The sequence below is a fragment of the Atta colombica genome, unplaced genomic scaffold (assembly GCF_001594045.1).
Source record: "Atta colombica isolate Treedump-2 unplaced genomic scaffold, Acol1.0 scaffold120, whole genome shotgun sequence".
NCBI lineage: Eukaryota > Metazoa > Arthropoda > Insecta > Hymenoptera > Formicidae > Atta > Atta colombica.
The window spans coordinates 409,462-416,781 of record NW_017259207.1 but is presented as its reverse complement, the minus strand read 5'-3'; positions in this window follow the sequence as shown (position 1 = coordinate 416,781).

Genomic DNA, 7,320 nt, shown 5'->3' with positions numbered 1-7,320 from the left:
TATATATATATATATATATATATATATATATATATATATACGCCGGCGCATGTCGCGAATTGAGAACAATGAAATTTTTTTTAAATTCTATACCGTAATCATACCGCACCGTCGCATGCGATTCCGATGAATCGCATGATATTTTTATCTCAATGCGGCTACGCTCTCGCATAAACTGTTTTGCACCAAAATTTCATCATAGCAGAGAGCTTGGTGATTACATCGGAGCCTCGAATGAGCGCATCGATTTCCCTTGTGCCACGACGATATGGTCGTTAATTCTCCATTGCGTGGCAAATTCTATTTCAACGCGAATCGTTTAAAAAAATCGTTTAAAAAGAGACAAAAACGTGTCAAAAACGTATTTGCAAGTTACATTTTTATCTGGAATAAAGAATAGAAATTATATTATACTTTTATCGGGCAATATTACGATTTGCAAAGGATAGGTGAAAATTTGTGTAAAATTTCGAATTGTATTCATTTCTATTATTGCGTAAAGGCAATACGATACAATCGAGAGAGTTAATCTGGTCGATCCCTTGCGCAGAATCCCGTTCGGCCGATTTAATGATTATTCTCATGCGAATGAAATGGGATCGACGAAATGCGTGTCTCGCAACTAATATCCAATAAAGTTTCGAAAGTTACTGGTATCTAAAATAAATCCACGGCAAATCGGACGCCGTCGTTGCAAAAGCGATCGAGTCGTCATTTATTTCAGTCCTTTCCTCACATCTTGGTAAGTAGCATTAAAAATTTGCAGTTTGCATTACTGATGATCTTATGACGTTATCAGATTACGATATTTTGAGAAAATGCAACCAAGAGAGTAATAAGAACCAAAATAAATCAGATCAAAACAGAGAATCAAGAGTAACAATAAAAGAATACCAAAATAAATCAGATCAAATTATAATTATAACCGATTATAACCAGCAAACATCAAATTTTATCTGATGATCATTTAAAATGTTATTCAGTAAATATATGTTGTTTTTATAAATCTTGTATACTGCACAATGATATAAAAAAATCAGTAATATTAATATTATCAATAATTTATTCAATAAAGAACAGTCGATTATTTTGCGCACTAATTATCATTATTATTCTCAATAATATATGGTAATTAGTACGCAAAATATTTCAGTAAAGAATATATTTGCTTTATAATTGTATCTATCAGAAAATCATATGTTTTGTCGTCATTTAAGCTATTTTCAGCGATATGTAACAATACTATTTTTATATTTATATATACGTTCTGAATATCAGGTGAAACATCTTCTACTTTCAATAATAGAAGCATCTGTCTCATTAGTTCACTCAATATCAACTAATGAGAAAGAGAGAAAGAGAGAGAGAGAGAGAGAGAGAGAGAGAGAGAGAGATTTATTAATTATAAAAAGTTGTATAAGATGTTTATTTGATGAGTACTGGAATCATATAAATGATTGAACATATAAATGGCTAAAAATGACTTGAATAAAACCAAAACGTACGATTTTTTGATAAATATTTGATAAATAGTTATTTGCTAATTCAAGTATTTCTATTTTTTTATTGAAAGCTAACTAAATTTTTTCGCTATTCATTTTCTTTCTATATAGTCTTAAACGAATTTCATTTTCTCGTACCATACTCTAAAGAGGATTAATTTATGTTCTTCAGTAGGAAACAAAAAACTCATCACTGATCATTGACCAAATTCACATGTGAATTCGCGGTCATTGAACAAGAACGATGAGAAAGTTGGAAAAAGAGAATGGGAGCATCCGTATATCCGTAGATAAGTGGCATTTCAAGGATAATTAATTTCCTGGTCATTTCCGGAACCCTAACGAGCTCGTTAAAAAGTTTCGACACGTTTAGATCCGGATTCGAGCCATAGAAAAACCATTTAAGCTTCTTTCCATCGTCGGACTGCGGAGCTGAATGGACGACCGGTTTCTTCGCGTACCTCCACGAACGACGTCTCGGAAGCAACTACTTTTTCCCTGCTTTCCAATGTCTACCTCGCACCTTTACGACCCACCCTCTTGCATCCCATCTCAACCCCTCATTTCGCCACTTGCCACTTCTTCGTCGTTCACCTCGCAGCCGTTTCTATTACCTCGACAGCAGCTTTCAGCTTCTTCTTGCTATCGTTTAGCTGACATGCCACTGCAGAAACAGAGAGAAGGACATGAAAGGAGGGTAGAGGGAAAAATAAAAAGGAGAGGGAAACTAGTCATGAGTAAAAGAGCGTTGCAAAAGGTAGCGTAAATGAAGAGGCCACTGCTGAGATGGTCTCCGTAGGTAGCGGATGCCAACCTGAGAGAACCCACTCTTTGTTTCGCCTCCCGACGAGATATCGGCTAAGTTTACTGTGGAAAACTCGACCTATAAATTTCATCCCTTAATACGGGGCCCGGGAACGTATAATATGAAACCGTCGAGTTATACCTCGCGGCCGTTTTAAGAAACGCCTGATGGCGTTACTCACTTGGCCCGCTCGCGTTTCCCAGAATTTGTTGGATTTGCAAAAAGTTCGCAAACGATATTCCTGAGTGCTTCGCAAAGTGAGCACCAGGCGCGGAGTAAAAAGAAGTCTTAAAGTTAAGAAAATTCTCTAGCCACATCCCCTGTGTACAGAGAGAGAGAAAGCGAGAGAGAAAAGTAAAAGAAAACACGCGATGCATTATTTTACTTGCATGCTCAAACCATTACTCTTAACAGAAATAAACTTGCAGTGGCACACACTCACATTAAAGTTTTATTCTATATACAATATAGTATACAATATAGTATACAATATAGTATACAAATAGTTTAATACATATCATTTTATTTCAACTGACGGTAAAAAATAATTATATTAAAAAGCTATCAAAAATCCGAATAATATTATGCATTATATGGTATATAATTCAGATATAAATTTCTATTATTCAAGTAACACAAATAATGTTCTGAAAGATGAACAATGAATAATTATTACATTTAAATATATAAATATAATATAAATGATTTAAATATAAATATCATATAAAAATGAATGATTAAAATCAAAACAAAATTATTTGAATAATTATAACAGGTAAATGATGCTAAGTTATTAGAATTACTTTAATTCTACTTCATTATTAAAAATATTATGAAATTTAATGTACTTTCAAATTACACAAGTTGAATTTAATTTCATGACATTACATTAAATTTAGTTACATTACACTAAATATAATAATATTCGTAACTAAAAAGTATATTAATTTGTGTATATATGAAATTTAATGTACTTTTCATGAAATTTTATGTGAATTTGCATGAAATTTAAAGTATATTAATTTGCGCGTACATTCATTACATTTAAGATTACTGTAACTTAGTTTTCAATTAAATTATTCATTACTTTTCAGTTACCTAATAACCACAAGCTTTAGTTACATGTTACTTAAATTCATTACGAATTTAAATTTCTACCAGTAAATATCTCTCAAAATATTTGTGTTTAAAAAACTCAAACAAATAGTTTACTACACTTTTTCGTTAAATTCTATCTTATTGAAAATGCAGACTTATTAACGGAATTATTATATAGACACGCGATTCGTTATACTGTACAATAGTTTCTGTGGTTAACCAATACGCTCTGTTCGAAATAGTTAAGACGCACAGAAAGCGCCTAAGGTGAACTAAGGATCATCCAGTCTCTTCCTTAGGTGGATCAAGGTATATCTCTCCGAAATTTCAGACTTGGAGCGATACAAATATGAGTCCTGAATTTCTGCAGTGCCTCGAGGTGGCATCGTGAGATACTGGCAAATCTGTTCGCTCTGCGGAGGAATTAATGCCGCATTTGTACAGAATTTGGCCAACACTAGCTCGGAATTCGGCTTATACGATCAAGGAATCGTATCTCATCGCGGTGAAAGATTCGGTCAATCGTAAACCTTGATTGCTCGATCCTGCCGAGAACTTTCGTCTCGCAATATACATAATTACCGTTTATCACGGAGCAATAAAATAAAGAGACTAACTCATTCAAAGATGACCTCGTGAATATTATATTGTAACGCAATCAATATAAGTACCTTCGACCTCATCTCGTTCCCATCTGTAATAATTCATAAAGTAATCTTCTCATCATCTTTATGAAAGAAAATATTTTCATCATTCCATCTCTCAATCTCTCAAGAATTGGGAACAAAAAATAGATCGATGTATGTAATTCAACTCAGTTCGTTAGAGATTTTTTTACCGAGGTTTAATACACTTATATTTGCGAAAGTTTATAGGAGTAACGTTACCATTAGATGTAATACTAAAATTTATTATAAAATTTTTTAGTTATTATTGTTATTATAATGTTGGATATCCTGCATACCAATTGTATTTCTTGATCTCTATCAAATTTATTAACGGATGCTTTAATATTTAACAGATAATATTTAACGCTTCTGATTTGTATTAAAAATAGTATCATCAGAAAAGATCATCTTAAATATTATTTATAAATCACTTACAAACTTTCAAAAATAATAGATTTATCATAAGTATCACATAATCTCCATGACTTTCACTCTTCTTTTGATTATAAATATTAAATAGTAGCAAATATATACTTTACTCAGGTTTCATAATTAAATTTGATAACTATAGCTAGTATGCAAAATATTCAATATTATAATAACAAAAAACTTTATAATAAATTTATAATTAAAAAATTATAAATAAATAAATTCTAAATATCATCTAATGGTGACTCCACGAACTTTTGCCAACATTTAATAAATTAAATCATAGGTAGAGAAAGAAAGAAATGCCAGTATTTATAAAATAAATTTTATGAATAGTTTCAAATAATTTAATTTTTCAACATGACAAATCTTGATTATTAAAGTAATCAAATTAAATAAGTGCTTCATATTAAATTTCTGTATATTAAAAATCGACTTAAAATTGGAAATAAACTTGCGGATTCGACGACATATAATCTGTTTAAATATTCAACACGACCTTTGCTATTCAAAAGATAAGAGATTATACGTGATCACTTATTCGTATACGTAGTTGCTTCATTTTCTCAATAACTTGAAGAAAGAAGAGTCCCTCATAATAAAAGCTTCATAAGAGAAAAACCAAAATTTCTTCGTAAGCCTAATTTCATACATAATGTATACCGCATATTCCATAAATAATCACGCGCGTACTTTTGTTGTAGACTTTTATATATGATATATCTTTGAACAGCATGCATGGGACGCACTATGGGAAACGTTAGCAGGGGCAGCAGCACGTTGAACGTATACAATTCCGTTTATCTACCACTAAAAAAAAACGTTTATCCTTGGCAACATTTGAAAAAAATAAATTCCTAGAGATATATCTTTCGCGACACGATTGACACGTTGATATATGTAGGAAGCGTCAATTTTTCACGGTATACGAAGATAGATGCATGCGAAACACATCTCGATCTCTTCAGCATCGTAAAATGGCTTATCTCAAATTTCCGGTTCAAATTTTCTTACAATAAAGTAGATATTCTGTATAATACTTACATGGAAAGATAATTTTGCTAAAATATCTACAAATTTAATCTGAAAATAGTTTTGTTGGACCATGAAAATAATTACGTAGGATGAGCAATGCTGCAAAAAGTTTTGACATTTTAGCAATTATACATAATTATTTTGATGATCCAACAAAAGTATATTTAGTTAAATATTTACATACTTTAGCAAAATCGTTCTTTCCGCTACACAGAAAATACGATTTTGCTAAAGTATCTAAAAGTTCAACTATGTATAGATTTTAAAATAACTGTATTGGACCATCAAAATAATTATATGTTGATCACTTAAACGTTGATGACAATGTTGCACAAAGTTTAACATTCTAACCAATTTGAATCTACATAATTATTTTGAAAGTTCAAATAATTATTTTCAAATTTGTATCCAGCTAAATTTTAATACTTTCAGCAAAACTATTCTTTCCATATAATCGTAGATTGTATCCGATATATACTGTAATAACGCTTAAGAGTATATTCCTAAGCTTATACCAAAATGTTGAAGCTATAATAGTTTTTGAATTATAACTATTTAAAGTTAGCGAATCATATCGTCTATAAATTTGCACCTTCAGGTGTGGTTGACATTTTGCGTTGTATCATTACCTGAACGCGTAAACTTTAGGCGATATGATTCGACAACTTTAAATGCTAATTTAAAACCTATTATAGCCTCGACATTTAGTATTAGGATTTTCATTTTAAAATAATCTCAGAAATCTTTCTATCTTTAAGTGTTGATAGCTTTTACCGGATACTTTCGGTCTTTCTTCTTTTTTCTCTTTTTTTCTACATATATTACATATAAAAACATATATTACATATATTACATATAAAAACATGCTATTATTCAAATGCAAGTTGCAACAGTTCGCCTTGATATTTTTTAAATAAGATATTGTAGAAACGGATTATTTTTATCTTTTAAATTATCATAACTTCTAATATGAGAGTAGTCTTTATTTTTCAATATAAAAATTGGATGTTTCGTATATGCGAATGACTCTAATACTGCGCTGTTTACAATATCTTCGTGAAAGAATAGAATATTATAAGAACATAGATTGGATGTCGTGATCTGCTTATGTGTAATATTTAAAATAATCGCAGCGGCGCGATAATATCCACGCATATCATCTCTTTGAAGACACATTTCGTTGAGCAAATAAAGAAAAAAAATAGAAAGAAGAGAGGATAAGAGAGACGGAGACGGAGTTTCTTCTCGTTTCTCAGCTCACGTTCTCGGGCTTTGCGCGTCGCTCACCTCGGAAAATAGCCGTTTACTTATTCTCCTCTTTTCCGCTTTATCGACTTATACGTCCATCGCAATCTCTTTAATAAGACAAACCAATTCATAGATTGATGAATTGACAATATCATCACTTCTCAAATTTAACAATTTATCACGAATTTAGAATCAATCTTTTCTTGAAAACATCGAAGGAATTTATTACATATCAAAAAGATTTAGTGTTACATATTGTTATAATTAGACATTAAAACTCTATTCAAATAAAACTCTATTCAAAACTGGAAATTAATAGTTGTTTTTGAAGAAATATAACAAATCTATCTAAAGTTTAATTCTCTAAAAATTTACTGAAATCTTGTAAAAAAATTCCTTGATAATTTTTGGATTTTTTCCAGGTCCTTTTGTTCAAAATTTCAGATAAGACTAAAAAATTTTTAAATTCAACTTTGAAATAAATTGCAGTACAAGCAACTCAAGTAAACTATATATTGAAGGTTAATAGAACACA